This window comes from Ochotona princeps, chromosome X (genome assembly GCF_030435755.1).
Source record: "Ochotona princeps isolate mOchPri1 chromosome X, mOchPri1.hap1, whole genome shotgun sequence".
In the NCBI taxonomy this organism is placed as follows: domain Eukaryota; kingdom Metazoa; phylum Chordata; class Mammalia; order Lagomorpha; family Ochotonidae; genus Ochotona; species Ochotona princeps.
Genome location: NC_080865.1, coordinates 26,571,562 through 26,592,727, shown reverse-complemented (window position 1 = coordinate 26,592,727; position 21,166 = coordinate 26,571,562). Strand labels below are relative to the sequence as shown.

Below are 21,166 nucleotides of genomic sequence, written 5' to 3'. Positions count from 1 at the left end.
ATCCAATGTGCTCAGACAAGTACTGGGATATGAAGTTGTTGAGACAAGATGTAGCATAGTGTCCTGAGAACACTTCAGAAGGGAATAAAATATCAATCATGTGTCTCATTAGGCATGAGAGCACCCTGGAGGTAAAGATTGAGAAAAATCATATTTGAGCAGGCAGGAGATGTAGCTGATTTGTATCATGAGGAGCAGGTGTTTAGGATTTTGTGCAGTTTAGGAAGAGCAAGGCAGATTCCCAGGTTTTGAGGTTCTGGCACATAGCTCAGACTAGCCAACAAAACAAAACAAAACAAAACAAAACAAAAACCCAAAAAACACCCCAAGAATGTCAATAGTGGTAACAAATGTTTAGCATCTATTATGTGCTATGTTTTCTATATTGTAGGCATTATTCAGCATTTTGAAGATGAGAAAACTGGGATTTGGAGAAACTAAAAAATTTGCTCCAAGTAATAAATAGAACTAGCAAGCAATGCAGTTGAGACCCAAGCAAGTCTGTCTTTTTGTTTGGGTACCTGGCTGCCATACCAAGGATACTAGAAGAAACTTGATTTTCTAATGATGGACAAAGTCTGTGCATCATGCTTAGGCACACTATCAGTCAAACTAGAAATTTAGCGTGACTGGATCCTGAAGCATAGTGATGCCCTGTAGCATTTTAAATGTCCCCAGCCGAAGGTCAGGATTTATTTAAAAGCCTGGGCCTGGGTGAATCTTGAGAGGGCAGGTGAACTCAGAGACAGGAGGGAGTCTGCAGGGGAGCGACCTCACAATTTATTACCACAAACTCCCCCCTAATGCAGTACTTTAAATGGTCCCCTGAAGTCTGCAAAGTGCAAAGCATTAATGTACGGCTCTAAGTGCTTTTGCTGTCTAATTTGTTATCATGGAGTGACCAAGTAATACTTATGGTGAACAACAGGGATCCTTAAGTTAGGGGTATATAGAAGTATATTGGCAGTGTTTTATGTGGAAACTTTGTTCTCTGCATTTTACAAAAATAAATGATGGTCAGAAACCTTAGTTTCTAAGGGAACTAGGAAAATGAAGGTGAATATCAACACCATATTGGAAATGGTGAAAACAGGCATGTATGTATCACTAAAGAAAGAATAGAAGCTTGATCTCTCAAAAATGAAGAAACTGATATTTTATGCTTAGGTACAGTGTCAGTCGAAGCTAGAGTTGTTGGGTGTCTTGTCTTCATCTTGGATAATGGTGATGTCCTGTATTTCTACAGACTAAGGTCAGGATATACTTTGGAGTCTGGTTCTAAGTGAGCCTTTAAGAGAAACAAATGTCCCCTGAGATCAGTTTTTTTTGGCTAAGAAAGTTCATAATTCCCTTTTTGTTTTGGACCACAGACCAGACGCTGTGTTGTGGATACTGCAGTTTACATGAAAGTTAAATTTTTGTGGGTGGTAAATTGAGGATTTGGGTCTGTCATACTGAATGCCATTATTTTAAAAGATGTATTAATTTATTAATTTTGAAAGACAGAGTTTGAATTTGAAAGACAGAATTAGAGGGAAATATTCTCTTTCTCTCTCTCTCTCTCTCTCTCTCTCTCTCTATCTCCCTCCCTCCCTCCCTCCCTCCCTCCCTCCCTCTCCTGATTTACTCCCCCGATGGCAGGGCTAAGCCAGATTGAATTCAGTTACTAGGACCCAACTGGATAGCAGTGGCTAAACACTTAGGGCCATATTAGCAGGTTGTTAATCAGGAGCTGGACCTGAAGTGGAACATCCTGGACATGAAATGTAACTCATGTGGGATGCAATTATCTTGGGAGGTGGTTTTATCCACTACTCCTAAATGTTGACCCTCCAGATTATTATCTTTTATTTAAAGTATTTGGGAGGCAGAGAAAAGTGGAAAGGAAAGGAAAGTGGAAAGGGAGGGAGGGAGGGAAAAGAAGGGGAGGGTGACAGAGAGAAAGAGAATGCTCCCACATGGCAGCAACAGTGGGATTGAGAGCCTTAGGATTCAAGCTAGTTCTCCCACTGGGTGTCAGAGATCCAGCCACTTGCTTGTCGTCTCTGCCTCCTCGGATATGTGTTAGCCATAGCAGGAAACTGGATTCAGGAGCCAGAGAGGGGATTATGTTGCTCAGGCACTCTGCCTATATTTGATTTGAGTATATTAGCCTGAGTCTTAACTGCTGGGAAAAATGATCATCCCTGATGAGTCTTTGAGGATGCTCAAAGGCAAAAAGTTTTATTTAATCTGTAGTAACCTGATTTTTAGCATTCTGAGAAGTTTACATCATGGAGTTTGTTTAGTATCAGGGAAATTAAACAGTTTCAAAAGAATTACATGAGTTTGTTGGTAAATATTATTATTATTTTTTATCATGCTATCCAGTTAGAAAATTTTCTCTTATATACTGTGTGAAGGCTTGGTTGAATCCATGATATTCTAGGATTAGACAAGTATTTTGTTGGATTGTCAAAACTGTGTGTGGGCTTTCCATTTGAATCATCCTAGAGACTTACAAATTACTAATGCTTCTGGTTTAATGATCCAGGCAATACTTGGGCATCTGGATTTTTACAAAGGTTCCCTAATTGATTCTATTGTTTGGAAAAGATTGAGAGTCACAAAATGTTATTCTAAGTTATTTAATTTTCTCTGGAGTTGTAATTTTACCCTTTTTATATTTGCTTAAATACCTATGTCCTTATGCCTAATCCAACCCCACGCTCATCTCAGTATATTCATTTGTATCAAGTACTCAGTTTAATCTTCTTGAAGATATCACTACTGGATCCCGTTGAACAAATTGTGTCATCTTTGGTTATTCTCAGTGTTAACTCAGGTCATCATCTCACACTCTTGACTTTAATGTGGAGGAATTTATAGAATATATTTTTTAGAAATTATCTTTACATTTATAGCTTAGCTGGATATAAAATGTTGGTTGCAAAATATTTTCTTCACAATTTAAAATCAGTGTTTCACTTCATTATCTTCTAATTTTCAGAGATCACTAAGAAGTCTTACGTCATTGAGATCTGTTTTTTTCACACGCGAAAGTCTTGAGTATCTCTTTTTCAGAGCTCTGAGACTTCATGGTGATTCAATTTGGGGAGAGCTAGTTTGTCTACAATGTATGATGATCACATCGAGTTAACTGGTATATCAGTCATCCCAAACATTTATTTGTGTTGTGAGCATTCACGTTCTTCATTAACCATTTGGAAACATCCAATTAATTGCTATCATTTTTCCTTCCTATTGTGTATAAGTGTTAGAAATTATTTCCCTTATATAAGTGCACCCCTGTGCTTGTTAACTATCTTCTCCTCATCCCTATGCCCCACATCACACCCATTGCCACACTCTGATAACCACTCTTCTATTGCCTACTTTTGTGAGATCAACTCTTTGCTGTCATATGTAGGTGAGAATTTATAGGAGTTTTATTTTTGTACCTGACTTATTGTACTTAAACATAATTTCCAATTTCATTCATATTGGTTCAGGTAGCAGAATTTTTGTTTGTGGCTGAATAATAATCTACTCTGTACATGTAAAACAAACTTTTTTAATCCATTCATCTATTAATGGATATCTAAGTGATTTCCATTTCTTGGATATTGTGACTAGTGCTCAGACAGACATGGGAGTGCAGGTGTTGCTTTAACAGATGAAACTTACTTCTCTTGTCTGTATACCCAATGGTAAATTTGCTGGATCATATGGCAGTTCCTTTCATTTCAGTTTATTTTAAAGAAGAATGGTGCTTTACAGAGTGGATGTGCTGGTTTGTCTTTCCCAGCAACAGTATATAACTCTCATTTTCTCCAAATCCTCATCAGTGTTTGTTGCCTTTGGTTTTTTTAATGATAATCGTTCTAACTTGGATGAGATGATATCTCCTGGTGGGTTTGGTTTTCATTTCCCTGTTAATTAGTGATATTCCACTGTTGTTGGCACTTTTTACTATTCAAGTGATTGGTTATGAAATTCAATGCTATAGTTAATATTTTTATGCATATAGATTTCCTACAATAATAAATGTACGAGCTGTCTGGATGGAGTTAATTGGAATATAATCTTATTATGAATATCACACAAATTTTATCCTCATTGAATAACAACATTAATATGTAGTGTGGAAGAAGTGTGGAAGCCACATTGTAAATTGAGTGAGGTGATAAAGGAGAGTAGGATGGATAACTGACAGGTGTAAAAACAGAGAAAGTCTCAGATCTGAGGACATAAACAGTAGAAAGTTCAGTTGGAGTGTGCTCAGGAACACCAGGGTGATTCAGTAAGATAGAAGTGAATAAAAAAGGTTAAAAGTAAGTGATTTTTTTCTCGACATATTTTCAGAGAGCCGGTAATAATACTCATGGAGGAGGAATAACTGTTGACTTCAGAGAGGGACTGCAGCGACTGTCATCCCAGGCAGTAACTGAGCTTCTGGGCCTGTGTGAATGTAAAGGCAGCTTGGACATCACATGCTGTGAGTTATAAGAGCGTATTTTAAACTCAGCATATGTCTAATTCCTATATGCTGGCCTGTTTTCTAAGTGCATACTATATTTCTTCCCAACTATATGCTTTTAAGTTTATTTATTCATGGTTTCATATATATAAATACATTTTTTTTTCATTTTGGATCAACTACCACTTTCAGGAAAAATTTTTCCATAGGTAGAATTGTGTCCATCCATTAAAAAGCTATGTTGAAGCTGTAACCCTCAGTACCACAGAATGTGGCCTTACTTGGAAATGAGGTCACTGTAGAATTTACTCAAGATGAGACCATAGTAGAGCAGGGTGGATCCTAGGTAGACACATGTGTGGAGGGTGTTACGTGACAATGGAGGAAGACATTGAAGAGCTGCAGCTGAAAGTCTAGGATAGGCAAGTATTGATAGACCCTACCAGAGCTAGAAATGTAAGCCTCACAAGGACCCTGGTCATGCTGGTACTTTGATTTCAGGCTTAGAACTACAGAACTGTAAAGGAATATATTTGTGTTGTTTTATGGTACTTTGTGATACATTACTTTAGCAGCCCTGGGGTACTAGTACAAAATCTGTTTTATTACAGGTTTATGACACAAGCATTATAAGCCAACGGACTAATTATAAGTGAACGAGGAGGTAGTCTTTTAGTGTGAAAGTACTTGTAAGTTGTAAATCCTGAAAGGATATCAAGCTGGAGAAAAACTGCCATCTCTATACTAGCTAACTATTTTCTGCTCACTTCACAAATAATGATAGCACAGGGGCCAGTGTGAAGGCACATCAGGCTAATCTTCCACCTGTGGCACTGGTATCCTGTATGGGCACTAGTTTGAGTCCTGTCTAATCTACTTCCAATCCAGCTCTCTACTAATGCACCTGGGAAAGCAGCAGAGAATAGCTCAAGTCTTCGGTCCCTTGCACCCACATGGGAAACCTGGAAGAAGCTTCTGGCTGCTGGTTCAGATCAGCTCAGCTCTGGATGTTGCAATCATTTAGGGAGTGAACCAGTGGATGGAAGATCTTTCTCTCTGTCTAAATTGGCCTTTCAAATAAATGTTAAAGGAATCTTTAAAAAAATTAAGGCTAGCAACAGACAATTGAATGCAGTACAGTATATTCTAGAAACTCTGGAGCATAAATATAAAACACTATATTTTGAACTATCTGAAATTGTTATTTTCCTTTTTTGTGTGTGTGAGTTTGGTCAAATATTGGGCATCAGTGTTGTAGAGTAGTAAATTCAACCACTACCTGCAATGCTGGCATCCCATGTGGGCCCTAATTCAAGTCCTGGGTGGTGCTCTTCTGATCTAGCTCCAGGCTGGTATGTACCTAGGAAAGCAGTGGAGGAAGACCCAAGAGCTTGTGGCCATGCACTCAAGTGGGAGACCTGGATGAAATTCCTGTCTCTGGCTGGGTTCAATCCTAGTCATTGTGGCCATCTAAAGAATAAACCAGCAGATGAATAATCTGTCTCTTTCTCTGTCTTCATTTCAAATAAGCAAATAAAGAAATTGGTCAAATATTGGAAATTTCATATGATTTAGCCTAATAGGCTACGTTGGAATTTGAAAGATGACCTTATCCTTATTCTCAACAGTAAAGGAGAGTGTAAACTTCCAACGAGACCCTGGATGTGATAAAGGTATAGCAAGGGTGGCTGATTAAGGAAATAATTTCTCTGGAGTCTTAGTCCATATGCAGGGAACTTCAAGAGAAAAAATGTACAGAGAATAATGTTCAAGAGAAAAAATATGATCCTTAAAGAGGGATCTTAAAGTCTTATTAAAGAGTTTTGGTTTATTCTTCTGGAAGTTGGATAGTGACTTGTGAGAAGTAGTCTGGAGAACAGTTGGAATGATAAAAGTGATGACTTAGGAAAAGTGGCATGTATTTAGCATAATAAAATTTGTTCCTTTGATTCATTTCTAAACTTCAGCATAACACAGAGTAAGTGCAGAGAATAAGACAGTGAAATATGATTTCTTTCCCTCTGAAATCCATGTTGAAATTTGATTGCCACTGTGGTGGTGGCAGAAGGTGGGGCTTTTAAGGGAGTATAGGAGAGATTATTGCCTTTCTCATGGGGTGGGCTTAATTCCCTTGGCAACGAGTGAGTTTTGGGACTAGGTGAGTTAATGTGAAAGCAGGTGATTATCAAGCAAGATTGCCTCTTTGGTTTGACTTTGCCACAAATGTTCACTTGCTCTTTGATGTTCCAGAATGTTATGCCATAGGAGTGCCTCATCAAAAGTGTGCCCATGATGCACCAGTGTTGGACTTCTTGGTTTGATAAATTGGAGCCAAGATAAACCTGTTTCCTTCATACATCACCCAGTCTCAGGCCTTGAGTTACAGCAATAGAAAACAGACTGAGACAGTTTAACCCAGAGTCCCTTGAGGGTGGTTGAAGTTGTTAAAATGAACCAGATCTGAGGGAGAAATCATAGCAGAGAAAAGCAAATGGCTAGGTTTTCACAACGATCATAGTTAAATTCAAATCAGTTGTATTTTCCCTGATTTTATAGCTTTTAATCATAATCTGTTTTTTTTTAAACATTAAAACTCCCCCCCCCCTCGGGCTAAAAGATCATGCTGGTAACCATCTTAGATCAAACAGTGCTTTTACTTCATATTACTCTTGAAATCACGTGACATATTTTTCCATTATCACCACATACTTTGTAAAAAGGTACACTAATGCTCATGGTGATGTTTTCAGCACCTTTTTGTCTGAAACATCAGGTCTTGAAGAAAAAGTGTCTTCAACTTTGTACCTCCTGTACTTGATATAGTACTCACTACAGAGTAGATATTACATGATTCTTACATAAATGAGTATTGGAGATGCTGTAAAAATAAAGATGTGAAATGAAGTAAAATGTTTAATACAACAATGCAATGGTTCATTGAAACATCTAAAACTGATTTTTTGGTTTTATCCAAACAGAGCCTTTATCAAATAAAACCCAGAGTGTTCAAAACATAGAGCAGATTTTAAAGATGCACCTTTGTATTTAGAAACTAGCCATTGTATAGTATCAGCTTTATTATCTCTTAAACCATAATTGTTTAGATCAGTTGTCTAATTTCCTTTTCATTTCACAAATCTAGTATATTAATGCTGTTGATTGGGAGAGGCAAGGACAAATCGGGTTCTTCTATGAGCTTGCTGACTGCCAGGCTCCAGGCAGCAGCAGGACACATAAGGTAGCCTGATTGAATTCATTTCTCCCATGTGCCAGCTGGCTTCACATTCCAGATCTTGAAGTCCTGAGGGTTCATTTATCTTTGCAATCTCTTACTTGACAATGAAAAGAGGAGTACCAAGCTGATTCTGTATTTAATGTACCATAATGCCAATTTTGATGTATTGTTTTGTGAATTATAGCTATGTTGTCTGACCAAAAAAAAAAAAAATTCCCCACTTATTTGTGAAGACAGCTAATCATAAGAGCCTGGAGTAGGGTAAACCATTTCCTTTTTCTAGTTTAAATATGATTTTGTGATAAAGTTACATTGAATTGGAACCAGCTAGAATTCAGAAAATTAAAAATCAATGGGAAGAAGTTGCATTCATTTCATTTTTCATTATCACATTTAAGGAAGAGGGACGAGAAGGCAGTATTTAGTTTCTTTTTGTAAGTAAGTGTTTTGAGTTTAATTTTGGTAATAGCAATGAATTTTGTCTTTACTATTGTGCTTTTCTGAACAAAATATGTAATATTTAAAAAGTAAATCATGAATGGTGTATCTGAAATATGTTGGTGTGTTATCTTCTTAATTATGTTTAATTTTGACTTAATGCCACTTGATGTTTTCTGTGTTGCTATATTTTGATGACCCTTAGCCATGAGTGAGATTACCATTTGGGCATTGTCACTCAAGAAAGTTAGGCAAGGATTTAGGAGGGCTTTAGCCGAAGTAATTTACAAGGTCTCTTTTTGCTCTAAAGTAATAGAGCTTGTAGTGGTAATGTAAAAATGCCTTTTATGGAGGATGAACAGAAAGAAAAGAGAATAAAAGAAGTGAAATTAAGTAAAGCAAAAGGACAGAGTGGAAAGATAGTGCTCCCTTACTGTCCCTCTTGCTATACCACCTGTTTTCATTCAGTTTATGACGAATTTGGGAGATTAAAAACATCATGTGCTGTTTGTATTTTTGACATGTCTTCTGTTGCTTCAAGAAAGTAGTTGTAGCAACATCCATGAGGACAGCTCTTGAAGAATCAGAAATTTGTCTTGAATTACTGTTGAAAGTAATGCTCATATAGAAACTTTCATTGCTATTCATTCTGAAGTACAACAGTTGATCTTAGAATCAATAATAAAGCAAAGATATGTTTGCTTCTTCACATCACTATACTTAATGTATGACATCTGGGATGCCAAGTCCACTCCAAATATTTAGGTTGCACAAAACAATGCTTAATTTACCACAATAGATATCAAAGTGCTTACCAGTTTTGGCAGCTAAAGAAGAAAAATTCATTGTAGGCCCAGTGTGGTAACCTAGTGGCTAAAGTCCTCACCTTGCATGCAGTGGGATCCTATATGGGCACCGGTTTATGTCCCGGAGGCCCCTCTTGCTGTCCAGCTCCCTGCTGTGGCCTGGGACAGCAATAGAGGACGGCCCAAAGCCTTGGGACCCTGCACCTGTGTGGGAGACACAGAAGAAACTCCTGGCTTCGGAGTGGCTCAGGTCTGGCTGTTGTGGCCACTTGGGGAGTGAATCAGTGGATGGAAGATCTTCCTCTGTCTCTCCTCCTCTCTGTATATCTGACTTTCCAATAAAAATAAATCTTTAAAAAAATAAAAGAAAACTTCATTTAGTGGTAGCAGAAACTGGTTCTGTGGTTGAAAATTGTGTTTGCACCCAAGATCATGTTGATCTCTAATTCTTTAGTGTGATGATGTTGGAAAGTGGAATCAGGTAAGAGGTACTGGATCATGGGCACAGTCCTCATGAATGCCTTTTTTGCTTTCATGTAAGTAGGGCTTAGCTATCACAGGAAGCATTGCTCTTCTCTTTCATATGCACTTACTTGTTCCTGTGCTTTCTGCCATAGGTTGAAGCAGCACAACGCTCTGACCAGAAGTTGAGTAGATGCTGGTATCATGCTCTTGGACTTACAGATCTTACACTACTCTCCAGAACTGTGAGTCAAAAATAACTCTTTGTTATGTAAATTACATACTGCCAGGTATGCTGCTGTGGCACCAAAAACTGGATGAAGATAGCTACTAAGGTTTCCTAGAATAGCAGTAGTCGTGATAGGGGTCAAGAATCTAAGGATGATATAAATATGATGAGATGATATCAAACATGAAATGATCAGGGCACAACTGATGTAGCGTAACAACTTGAGTCGATTCTATTTTATTGCAGTAACTCTCAGAATTGAAATGTCATATTAATTTACCATATAACCAACGCAAAAAAACGTGATTGGGACACTTGTGGTGAACCCTCCATTTTGTTGGCTGAGTCCTTTAAATGCTAATATCTAGAAATTATGCTTGGGTTTCTCATTCTTAGTACCTAACCACATTTCTCTTTATAGATGCACTCTGGGTAGCAAGCCCTTCATTTCAATGTTACTCCTTCTTTATCTAAAATACCCTTGACATTCATGAATAATCAATATACCACTGGTGTCTCCAGAATAGACAATAAACAGTGTAATAAAGAAAATTTACGACACCCTCAAGTTGGGTAGGGGATGCTATGCTTTAAGTATTTGTCCCTGAAACTCAGGTGTTTTGTCCCCAGTGTGTTTATGTTATTGATGCTGCAGGTGGAAACTTAATCCAGTTACTTTAGAATATGCATTAGGATGTAGAGCTTTTTGGAGATATTTGCTTTGAATTCGATCATTAGGATTGAGCTTTCTTGATTAAATCTTGGAGGCTGTATAAGTGGCTGTGTTAGATACACACTTGTAATGCCCAGCACTGACTTGGGCCATCACTAGAGGTTTAATTAATGGGGCTGCCAAATGTTAACTGGGATTATAAAACTTCTCTCTTTATAAACTTGGTTGCAACAGATGATTTGTTATATATATGAAAAGGTGACTAACCCAGGGGAAATATTGCATAGTAATCTGGTTTCACTCATTACTGACTCTTACGTACCAGCCTCCTGATTTTCAGTTCAAATCTGTGCTACAGGGTAACTATGAAGTACTGTTTGTCATTGATATCCAGTGTCTCTTAGGAAGAGCTGGAATTGTTATTTAAAATTGAAAATATCATTGTTTACTTGAATTTGTACATCTTGGATGCCTGAAAAAAAAAAAGAAAACGTTTCTTCCCATAGTTAGGTCATCTCTACAGATGCCACGGTGTCACTGGGCTCATATACATAGTTTTTTTTTTTTAATCTTCTGTTTGGGCACTTTTTTTTCTCTCCTTTACAGGGTATATATTGTATATAGCCTGGAGATTGTACATGACTATGTCCTTCATTTTCTTTTTCTCTTTTGGCTGCTGCCAAGTATTAGCAAAGTTACTGGATCTTTCTAAGATGCCTTAGTTTTCCCATCTCACAGTACCTTTCTCACAAGGATAATGCTGACATATAATGAATAAGGTAATCTACAACACTAAATATAGAATAAATTAGGCACTCAAGAAATAGTGATTTCCTTCTCTTTGTTCATTGGCTAAGTATGATAGTAATTCACCAATATCATGAATGTCTCGAGAATTCTAAAAATTACTAAATGCTATTTCCTAAGTTTTAGCATTTCTCTAATCTCAGTAAGGAATTATGTGTCTGTGTCCACAGTGAGTTTGTGTGAATAGTATGAGATAAAATATCAAATATATATATAGATCAAAACCTATTAATTATGATCTATGAGTTGGCTCTAAACTAGTAACTCCTGTTAACCCAATTCTAGAAGTCTATGGAGTGAAGAATTATAACCAACATTGGGTAATATGGGCAAGGAACAATCCAGGCAAGAAATAATTGTCTTCATCCTAAATGAAACTTTGAGGTACCATTATATTTATAAAAAAATTCTTCATGCTAGTTAGAAAGTTTAAAGTAGAAATAAATGAGGTTTATTTCCTTCATGTTTCTTGCAAATAGCAGTGGATGGGGGATAGAAAGCCATTGTTGTTTTGCGAAAATGGAGCCCAGAGAGGAAAACATATCAATCATCAGGGAGCAAGTTTTGAGACTGGCTGATCCTGATAATTACCGTGATGTTTTTCTCTTGGCCTGTGAGTGTTTCCTTTTCCTCTGCATCTCCCAGTTGTGCCCTTTTCCCTTTGTCTTCATCATTTCGCACTTGCTGACATCCTCTGTTAACTGGCTGTTATTGACTCCTATTTTTGTTGAGGTCACTTCTGTAGGAGCATAGCTTCAGCTTCAGTTTGCCCTTAGTAGGGAGAAATTTGAATAAAAATGTATGACAGTTGCTATTGGGATGGGGGAAGAGTTTCCTGGTAGAGAGGTGAATCATAATGTGAAAGCTGTATAACTCAATCCCCCAAACACCCACTCCAATTTTGGCTCTTTGACAATGCTGTCTCTTTGAAAAAGAAGAACAGTTTGATCTGAATTCTTATTAGGTTCTGAGCTACCAAATTAGAGTCTAATAAGCTCATTTGGAAGGGTTTTGAATTAGCTTAAAACAGAACCACGCTGAGCTCCTAGAGGAGACCCTCCCACACTTTCCAGGCAACCTGTGGTTTGTAGACTTAATTTTGAAAGAATCTTCTTTGTCTTTTTTTCCCCCTCATCTTGTGCTTTTTCTTCTTTTGAACTGACTACTTCTAGCAATATCTTACACTTTTCTGGCAACCGGTAGCTGACCTAATTTGTGAGATTATTTAAGAAAATCAAATTTAGAGAGGAAAAGATGACATCTTCAATATGAAAAAAAAATTAGAATTTTCCAGTTTGGCATGCTTTACTAGTGCTGGTTACCTTTGAATAATGAATACTTTTGTATGTATGAGAACCTCTGAGTCTTACGTGGATAGGAGAGGAAGTGGTGTGAGAGTTTCAATTACTTTAGTGGACCTCTGAGGAAAGAAGATGGGGAGAGGAATCAGAGTTAAGCATGAACTACAAGTTGGTGAATTGTGTTGGGGCCTACTATGTAGTTAGCCCAATCAGTGTATTTACATGTATCTTTTTTCATACTTCTTCAGATTTACTTGTATGATAAACTTCCAGGTGTGAAGCTCATGGTAAAAAGTTACGTGTATAAACTCTATCAATTTGGACCTGGCACAATAGCCTAGTGAATAAATCTTCACCTTGCATGAGCCAGGATCGCATATGGGTGCCAGTTAGTGTCCTGGCTATTCCGCTTCCCATCCAGCTCCCTCCTTGTGGCCTGGGAATGCAGCAAAGCATGGCCCAGAACCTTGGGACCCTGTGCCTGAGTGGGAGTCACTGAAGAAGCTCCTGGCTCTGGATCCGCTCGGCTCTTGCCATTGTAGCCACTTGGGGAGTGAACCAGCAGATGGGAGATCTTTCTCTCTGTTTCTCCTGCTGTCTACAAATCTGCCTTTCCAATAAAAATTAATATTAAAAGATATCAATTTACAGTTGGATACACACAAAATATTCGGGACATTTAGAGACATTTAATAAAATTGTCTTTTGGTACCCCATGCTATGGACAAGAAATATCAGTGCAATTCCATTTCTTGGTAACTAATTTGTTTTGCTTTTCAAGAAGCTTTTATTGTTGTTTAGGGATTATGCCAGTAATTGTCTGTTTAGGTCCTTAAATTGTTACTGCTTGACATTTGGCAAACTCTACAACCCAAGAAATCATCTTCCTTGAGCTCAATAAACATTTTCTCCTGTATTTCTTTACTGATTTTCTGGACTCCTTTAGCTGTTTTTCCAAAATCCCAGTACTTGTATATCAGAGCCACTGAATCTACTCTGCATGCTTCCACTTTTTGTCTGTTCCTTGTTATACATCTGTGTTATACTTTGATAGACTACACTGATTTGATTTTCTTGTTTTCAGTTATGAGCTCAGCTTACCCACTGAGCTTTTTAAAAGTGACTATGATCATTTACATTCTCAAGAACCCTATTGCTTTGTTTTCTTGTCTGGATTTATAGTTGTTGGACTAGATCAATCAGAGTTAATTAGCTAAAGCATAACACCTACATCCAAGGATAGAAGACCCGATTCCTTGGACTTGAGTAAATACTGGGATAAAATCCAACATTTATGTAATGGAATGTAGAGTGTACATGCCTGGGTGGGTTTCCATTTGTACTGGCAGGTTGCTTGTAAAAGTGTGGGATATTCTTTTTTTGCTTCACAATGGGCTTTTACGACTTCAGGCACCATCATGTGTCTTCTGTTCCAGGCAATATGCTGAGGTTACTTACTAGCATTTCCAGCATTATGTATGGAGTTGTTTTGAGTGCTTCAATTTATCTAACAAAGATTATAGCCATGTTCCTTTGGTAAGAGAATCAGTCTTTCACATGTCTTAATCACAAGACTGCCTCCTTGCTGCTTTTCTCACCACCATGACACCTGGTGTTGGGTTTTGTTTAAGGCTTGTTCTGGCAATATCCACTTTCATCCTTTTATTTTTAAAAGATTTCTTATTTATTTTTATTGCAAAGTCATCTATATATGAGAGAGAGAGAAAGAGAGAGAGAGAGAGAGAGAGCGCGCGCGCGCGCAGAGACAGAGAGGAAGATCTTCCATCCGACGATTCACTCTCTAAGTGACCGCAACGACTGGTGCTGTGCTGATCCAAAGCCAGGAGCCAGGAGCTCTTCCAGGTCTCCCACACGGATGCAGGGTCCCAAGGCTCTGGGCCGCCCTCTTCTGCTTTCCCAGGCCATAAGCAGGGAGCTGGATGGGAAGCAGGGCTGTTGGGAGTAGAACCGGCACCCATATAGGATCCTGGTGCGTTCAAGGCGAGGACGATAGCAGTAGGCCACCATGCCGGGCCCTTTCCTCCCTTTATGGTAACAGCTTTATGAATTTCTCAACAAAGTTGTGCTTGTCTATCAACATGAGTTGCCTTAGATCATTCAGGATATCCGCCATGTTTTGGTTTCCTTTTATACATTTCTCAGCTTTCTAGCACTAATACACATTTAGTTGTGTTGCTGTATTGCTTTTTAAATTTTTAAATAGGATTTGAGGACAAAAGTGCATCAGTACACATGGGTGTACATCTATTACTAGAATATTTTTAGGAATAAAAATATTTCTTCAAAAATTAAAGTTATGAGAAAGCTAGTATTTTTAAGGTGAGGTAGTTTCTCTGTAAATTTCTGTAATTCTTAATTCTTTTGATTACCTCTATAAATATATTGAATTTGCTAACTGTAAAATCAGTAATTGTAGATTGACACTGTCAAAGTTTTGCCAAGGTGCCTTTCTCTCACCTTACACTTGGATCGTCGTTTGAAATGCAAACATTGAGGAGATAATCTCCTATAGTTTCACAGCATGGTTTGTTGGGGGAAACTGTGAATTTGCTCCTTATTTTAAATTTTTGTAAGAATCTATGATTTATCACCTATCACAATATAGAGTGAGGAACAAAACAGCATTGTGGACTCACACTCATATTACCTTATGATAATGTATTGGGATGAGATTGGATTTGGATTTCAGCTTTATTAAAAAAGCCCTTATGCTCTTTTGAGGAATTGCTGCACATTTTTGGAAAAACAAGTAAAAGCTTTTAAATCTGTGAGAGATGCTAAAATTATGATTGATTCACATGCTTTTAAGAACTTCAATTTTCCCCCTCATTTTGAATGAGAAAAACATACTTACTTCAGTGGAGATGTAGGAACATTCATATTTATTTAGCAGGAGAGAGAAGCTGATGAATTTGCAATTTCAAAGCCATTTCTTAGTCAAAGGGTAATGGAATTTTAGAGTCTAAAGGCACATCCAGATAGCTTCATGGTGATGTGTGACTCCTACAGAACTGCAGGCCGAGAACCTGGTAATGCCAACTTCGTGCTTTTCATTTTCTAGTTGTGTGACCCAACTGTAATTGAACAAATTCTTTTAACTTTATTTCCTCATTTGTGAAAGGAAGGTAATTAGTGCTCTGTTAATTTCATCACTTTATTGTAAGGATCAAATGAGGCAAGAATTCAAGAAGTATACTGTGGGTTACTGCTCAAGTATATGAGGGCTAGTTTTGTTAGTAAAGGAAATTTGATATACTTGGGCACTTGCCTAAATTCGCTGATTAACCAGTTACTTACTGATAACAGCTTGCCTAAATCAGGATAATAATCCCTCCATAGTAGTATAATTTTTTTAGATTGATTTATTTTAAATGGATGGAGGCAGGGAGGTAAAGGGAGAGAAAAAAAATAAATGAGATTTATTGATTTTTTTACCTGCTGGTTCTGAGTGACCCTAAATGACCAGCAGCCAGGCTGAAGCCAGGAGCAAGGAAGGTTATGATGGACACATGTATGGGTGCTGGGGCTCAAGTACTTGGACCATCATCTGCTTTTTCCTAATCGGGACCTGGGTTGGAACAAAGCAGTTGGGACTTGAATCAGCACTCAAGTGCAGTGTGGTGTGGAAATCTTTATTTAAGGGAGTGTTAAGGCTGGGATTGGTAAGTGAAATGAAACTGTATCATTGTAAAAACTAAATAGCAATAAGGAAGTGGGAATGCAGGCATAGGGGAGAGTAGAATGAGAAGTCTTAGAATTCTCCTAAACCTTTATTATAAATATGTGAAATTAGTTCACCTCATATAAATAAGATATTTAAGAATTTTTTTTTTGCTCCTCTGCCTAGTTGATAGCCAGAATAGTTACAGGAATTTTTTAAAAGATTTATTTATTTTTATTGGAAAGACAGATTTATGGAGAGAAGGAGAGACACAAGGAAAAGATCTTCAGTCTACTGGTTCACTCCCCTAGTGGACACAGTGGCTGGAGCTGAGCCTATTTGATCCCAGAAGCCAGGAGATTCTTCCAGGTCTCCAACGTTAGTGCAGGATCCCAAGGCTTTCAGCCATTTCTATTGCTTTCCTAGGGCACAGGGAGGGAGCTGTATGGGAAATGGAACTGCTGGTACACAAACTGGTGCCCATATGGGATGCCTGTACTTGCAGCAGGTGGAGGATTAGTCTTTTTAGCCATTGTGCTGATGCCAGGAATTCTTTTTTTTTTTTTTTTTTTTCTTTTGTGATACTGTTCCATAGGCCCTGGGATTCCCCTCCCTATCCTTCATCCCAATGACTTACCCTCTATTATTTCAATACTTCATGAACAGAGATAAGTCCATTTTTCTGCTATTTAAGTGTATCTTGACATTGTATGTATGGACAATGGCAGAGTCCAGAAGCCTATTGTCAAGATATATTTAACAGCTTCATTGGGAGTTCATCTTTGATTCAGAAGTACAGATGTGTGCTGCATTGTGTCCTCACATCTTGATATGATAGTCTCTATTACACAGTTTACCATACATCCCTTTAAATAAAAAGCTATTAAAAAAGTTGACAACAGGATAAAACAAAATATACAATGCCATGAGGTGAAATAACAAGCTACTGAATGACCTATGTGTAGCTGCGGAAATTAAAATCAAAAACCTTCTTGAAGAAAATGATGCTACTGTATGACCTAGATGTCACTGAAGAAATTAATAAAAAAAGAAAAAGTAATAACTTTTTAGAGAAATGAAAGTACAAAGAAAAATATCACCCCTCCTGAGATGTAGTAAAACAATATTAAAAAGCACTTTTATAACATCAGGTGCTTTCAAAGCATCAAAATGCCTCCTATAAATGATCTAATAATGAATTTCAAGGACTTGGTAAAAAAGAAAAAAAATGAACAGGAAGTGAGAAATGATCAGATTTACAGCCCAGAATAAATGGAATTGAAACTAAAAGACAACAAATTGCAGCAAAAGGAGTCATTTTTTTAAGCGGATGGGTAAAACAAACTTTAAGCCATATTAACAAAGAGAAGCATGCAGGAAAAACAATTAGAGATGAAAAAGAAATGACTCCAACTTTCTGCTCTTTATGTAGGTCATGATACTCTTGGTTTAGGCAATGGTACAGAGTCTAATATTTTGCTGTTGAGGTGTTTGAAAGATTCATCGAGAGTCTACTTTTATTCCATATCAGAGATGAATTCTGTCAAGTTCTTTGATTCCTGGTAGTCTGGTTTCCATTTTATCCTTCATTTGTTACATATGTGTGTTTATTTACCTTTATTTTTGTATTTTTGATGGAGGTTGTCTTATTAGAGTGAGCATATGATATTTGTTCTTTTGGGCTTGGCTCGTTTCACTTAGCATAATGGTCTCCAGTTGGGCCTGTTTGGTTGCAAATGGTAAAATTTCATTTTTTTAAATAGCTGAGTAGTATTCCATAGAGTAGATGCATCACATTTTTTTTTTTATCCAGTGCTCCTTCAATGGGCATCTAGGTTGTTTTCATGTTTTTGTGATTGTTGATTGTGCTGCAATGAGTACAGGGTTGCAGGTTACTTTCTCATGCGTATGTGTTAGATCATTTGCATATATTCCCAGGAGTGGGATTGCTGGGTCATATGGTAGGTGAATATTAATTTGCCTGAGTATTCTCCATACTGATATTCAAAGTGGCTGCACCAGTCTGCAGTCCCACCAGCAGTGGGATAGGGTGATAAGTTTTTCCCCACATTGTCGCCAGCAGGTGGTATTGGTAGGGTTTGTTTTATTTTGTTTTGTTTTGTTTTTAAGTAGACTGTTCTCACTGGAGTTAAGTGGAACCTCAGTGTGGTTTTTATTTGAATTTCCCTTATTGCTAGGGAGCTTGAACATTTTTTCATATGTCTGTTAGCCACTTGGATTTGTTCCTTTGAAAAGTGCCCATTTCCTTTGCACATTTCTTAACTGGTTTGTTTGTTTTGTACTTGTGTTTCTGTAGTTCTTTGTATATGGTGGATATTAGCCCCCTATTATGTTTCATGGTGTGCAAAGATTTTCTGCCTCTTTGTTTTTTTTTTAACTTTGTTGATTGTTTCCTTTGCTGTGCAGAAGCTTCTTAGTTTGATTAAGTCTCATTTGTTTAGTTTAATCTTGACTGCCTGTTCTTACGGTTTTTCTAGGAAGTGTTTACCTGCACATTTATCTTGTAGAATATTTCCTACATTTTCTCCTAATAGTTTGATGGTTTTTGGGTATAGGTTTAAATGCTTTATCCATTTAGATTTGCTCTTTGCATATGGTGAAAGATGAGGGCTTTATTTTTTATTTTGGCAGGCTGCTATCCAGTTGTCCCAACAGCATTTGTTGAAGATTCCATGCTTTTTTTGCCTGTGTTGTTTTCCGTTCTCTTGTCAAAGGTTAGGTGGCTGTACATGTGTGAGGTCCCTTCTGTTTCTGTTCTGCATCGTTGATCTTCCTCTCTGTTTGTGTAGCAGTACCAGGCTATTTTGATTACAACCACCCTATAATATGTCCTGAAGCCTGAAATTGTAATTCCTCCAGCTAAGTGCATATTCTTCAATATAGTTTTGGCTATTTGTGGTCTCTTGCATTTCCAGATGAACTTTTGTATCTTTTGTTCTAGCTCTGTGAAGAATGTTCTTGGGATTTTGATTGGAATCAAATTGAATCTGTATGTTACTTTTGATAACATGGACATTTTGATGATGTTGACTGTATCCATGCAGGAACATGGAGTATTTCTGCATTTTTTATGGTCTTCTTCTATTCCTTCATTCAGTGTTTTGCAGTTTTCTCCATAGAAGTCTTCCAGATCTTTAGTTAGGTTTATTTCAGGGTATTTAAGTATCTTATCCGGTATTTTGAAAGGGGCCACATTGACTAGTTCTTTCTCAGCTTTGGAGTTGTTTGCATACACATACACTGGGGCCATTAATTTCTGTTAGTTTATTTTGTACCTTGTTAACTTACCAAACTCTTGTAAGTTCTAGCAGTCGCTTTATTGAGATTTTTGGTTCTCCTGTGCACAGAATCATGTAATCTGCAAATAGAGATAGTTTGACTTCCTCTTTTTCAACTTGAATTCATTTAATTTCTTTTCCTTGCCTAATAGCTCTAGCGATGACTTCAGTACTATGTTATATAGCAGTGGTGATGGCAGGTACTACTGAATAGTTTCAGATCTTAGTGGCAAAGCTTCCAAACTCTCTCCATTAAGTATGATGCTCACATTGCCTTTTTAAAAAAAATATAAATTCCTATATGTTGTAGAATGTTCTTTCTATGGTTGTCTTGCTTACTGTTTTTGCATAAAAAACTCTGGTGTTGGATTTTATCAAATGCTTTCTCTGCATCCATCAAGAATATCGTATGATTTTTGTTCAATTTCATGATGTGGTGAATCACATTTATAAATTTGCCATCTCTGCATGGCAGAGATAAATCCCACCTGCTCTGTGTGAATGATCTGTCTGATATACTGTTTTTTTTTCTGTTGGCTAGTGTTTTGTTGAAAATTTTAGCAACTATGTTTATCAGGGATGTTGGTTTATAGTTCTCTTTCTCTGTTATGTCTCTGTTTGGTTTTAGTATTAAGGCGATGTTTGCCTCATAGAGTTTGGAATGATTGCCTCCCTTTCTGTTTTTTGAATAGTTTATGTAGAATTGGAGTCAGTTCTACTTGGAACGCTTTGTAGAATTCAGCAGTGAAGCTGTCTGGGACCAGGCTTTCATTTGTTTGGAGGGATTTAACTATGTCTCCCAGGATTTCTAAAGTTATCTACCTCTTCAGAGCACATGAACTTCTGGGCTTTGGTTTTGTGAATAATCACTTGGATACCCATATTTCGTATGTACTTATTTCACTGTTGAAGTGGCTTCCTGTTAATGTGCCTGGAAAGGCAGTGGATGATGACTCAAAGGTTTAGGTCTGTGTAACCCATGTTGGATACCAAACCAGCAGTTCAAGACTGCTGGTTTGGCTTTATCAGCCCTGACTGTAGTAGGTGTTAGGGAAATAAACCTGTAGATGGAAGATTCACCCCCCACTTCCCAGCACCTGTTGCTCTTTCAAGTAGATGAAAATTAATAAACATTCAAAAAAGACATGAATTAGTGAATTTCAATTGGATCTTTCCAGGATAAGAAGAAACAGTTGGCTTGAGGAAGCAGTGGATTTATTTTAATTTGCCTTGTTTTGTCTGGTGTGATAAACACCTAAAAACTGGTCCTGTTTTCAACAGATTTCACTAGGTGGTAAAAATCTCCCTGATTTAATTAGCCTGGTGTTTCCCTGACTTAAATCTGTTTCTTATCATAACCATAACCATAACATGCTTTTTCTTCAAACCTTTATTTGTAGCCAAATACTGCAGAAATGGGTTTTATTTTTGTTTCTTTAATAAACTTTATAGAAATCAACACCCACATTTTTTTGCCAAACCACTGTGAAATTCTTGATCTGTTTCCTTTTATAGTTGTTTCTACAAAGCATCAAACAGCTGGAAGATGACTTTCTGCCTTTCGTGTAAGGTCAGCTGGAATAAAGTGCTCCCAGCTCTCCCCCAGAGTTCTTAAGATAATTAAAAGGAAACTGAGTGCTTCATGTTTAATAGAATCATTTAGGTTTATTAACTAAAAGGATTAGGAAAAGGACATTGAATATTCAGAATTAGGATACAATTAACCATGGAACTTACACTGTGCACTTAAGCAATGTGGGAAAACAGGCAGTAAA

General features: G+C 37.4%; 1 long non-coding RNA gene across 1 annotated transcript in view; it reads left to right on the top strand.

Moving 5' to 3' along the window:
- The first annotated feature begins 4,343 nt into the window (after nucleotides 1-4,343).
- Nucleotides 4,344-21,166, top strand: part of LOC131478601 (uncharacterized) — a 240,890-nt gene continuing 224,067 nt past the window's right edge. The window contains exons 1-2 of the long non-coding RNA XR_009244572.1: nucleotides 4,344-4,477; nucleotides 9,556-9,645. This is a non-coding gene — a long non-coding RNA (uncharacterized LOC131478601). The remainder of the gene's footprint in view (nucleotides 4,478-9,555; nucleotides 9,646-21,166) is intronic.